General features: G+C 41.3%; 1 non-coding gene across 1 annotated transcript; it reads left to right on the top strand.

Moving 5' to 3' along the window:
- Positions 1-420: 420 nt before the first annotated feature.
- Positions 421-546, top strand: LOC129078962 (small nucleolar RNA SNORA28). The gene has a single exon (XR_008530030.1). It is a non-coding gene; the product is annotated as a small nucleolar RNA SNORA28 (small nucleolar RNA).
- Positions 547-2,003: the final 1,457 nt, after the last annotated feature.

The raw sequence follows: 2,003 nt of genomic DNA, 5'->3' as shown, positions 1-2,003 counted from the left end.
AGATTAAACCATCAGCTCATGTTTGCATCTGTATTTTAAAACACTGTGATGCAAATGTAAAACAATTTAATACTTGTGTTAGACTTTTCCTTATTGGTAGATTTTAAGTAATTGGCATGCTAAAATTCCATGCACTGCGCACATTACTAGAAAAATGCTCTCACATTAGCAAATTATAGGGAAATATATGTATACATCTGCTTTAGTAATAAGGATGTGGATGATTCATACTTGAGCACAGTGCATACATGATAGAGTAGTTTTGGAAAATTATAGCCTAAAAAAAAGCATAAATATTCATTAGTACATACTGTGGGGTTAAAAACAACCCACAACAAACTAAATTGATAATGACAAGAAAAACTAACAATAATTTGCTATTAAGAAGCAAGAAGAGCAGCAATTAAAAAACATCATTGCAAGCAACATTCTGTAGCAGATGATCAAAACTGTCTGACACAATCCAAACTTGCTATAGCAACAAAGTCTAACCTATCCCAGCACTCTCTCCTCTATGAGACAAGCCGTTTCATAGACTTAGACAGTGTAAAAACAAAAAACTATAATCACTCAGGGCAGTACTGGTGATGAATCCGCATCCCTCCCCCACATCCGGAGTCCAACTGTCTGCACCCACACGTGTGCACTGGGAGTCTTGCAGTAAAACCCTGAATCGGTAAAACACTGAACCGGAGCCGGGCGTAAATTCTCTATACTCTAAAAAGCATTCATGTTAGTCTAAAAATACCAAATTTAGCAAAACATATGTAGGCAACTATTAATGAGTTACTCTCACTCAGGCATTTAAAAACAAACTTTGGAATTGGGGGGGGCAATCCGTGAGGAAGGCCTGTGGGCTCCCGCCAGGAGCAGCACTTTGAGAACCACTGCTGGAGGATTCGGCAAACAAAGGAATTTATGAACATGTGCAAGACACTTAAATTATTTTTCTAGTTCATAGAACATCCCTTCAATGGAAATATAAATTTCAGGGAATGAAATCAAGAGGTGTAATATTTTCTTTCAAATACACTCAATATATAGACAATATAAGAACAACCTGTGCTTCTATGAATTTCCATCAGTTTTATATATTTTAACCCCCACTGCACGGTTAAGTTGACTGTTAAATTACATTTCCCTGTTGTCACCACTTAGGACAAAGCACAGCTTTCTAGCCTCATGTGGGGCAGCCAAGAAATGGTCTTGAGTTAATCCCATGTGAACTGCCCCATCCTCTAGCCATCGGGAAAGGCAGCATTCATTCCAAAATAAAATGCTCGAACCTCCTGAAGTTTCAGCGCACGTCTCCTAGCCTTTTCCAAGGAAGATATTTAGTAGTTTTTATTTTTACAGAGGCTGCTATTAATTTCAGAATGACTTCAGCTTATATAACTCTGGCAAGTGGGGTTTTGCTCTAAGGAAAAGGGTAGATTGCATGTGTATGTTATTAAGAGAAGCAGAATTATAGTGAATGTGCAGTTAAATGGAGAAAGACTTCCTACAAGAGATTTCAAACTAGACACCGCTGACAGACGAGATCCGGTTGATCCCACCTGGGATCTGTCCCTGCGAAGCTGGGACCTATCTGTGCTTCGCACTTGTCACCACATGCCTAGCACCCAGTGGAATGATTGACGCTCCGTGAAGGTTTGCTGAATGACTGAGTGTCTGAGCCGTCCTGCCTGCTGAGATAAGGCAGTAGCATCAGGCTTTGGAGGCTCTGACAGTTCTGGAATACGCGGGTGGTTGAGGCTGTCTCCTTTGCAGACCTCATCACTTTCTGCCCTTAGATTCTTGCTTTTGCTCTGGGGAATCGTCTGCTTTCTCCTTCCTGCCCATCAAACCCAGTTTAATGAGCTCTTCCTGTTCAGCTGTCTTCCTGCAACGAAGTCATTTCCTTTTCCTCACCATGTTCATGCTCCAGGCTCACGGGCTTGGCAACTTGGCTTGTTAATCAGAATTCACTGATGAGCCTACACCCCCCCCTTCTCGCTTCGACC

This window comes from Pteronotus mesoamericanus, unplaced genomic scaffold, assembly GCF_021234165.1.
Source record: "Pteronotus mesoamericanus isolate MK-2021 breed Mesoamerican mustached bat unplaced genomic scaffold, CSHL_Meso_final contig_74, whole genome shotgun sequence".
Lineage (NCBI taxonomy): Eukaryota > Metazoa > Chordata > Mammalia > Chiroptera > Mormoopidae > Pteronotus > Pteronotus mesoamericanus.
The sequence above is the reverse complement of the archived record's forward strand: the minus strand, read 5'-3'. Positions and strand labels throughout refer to the sequence as shown.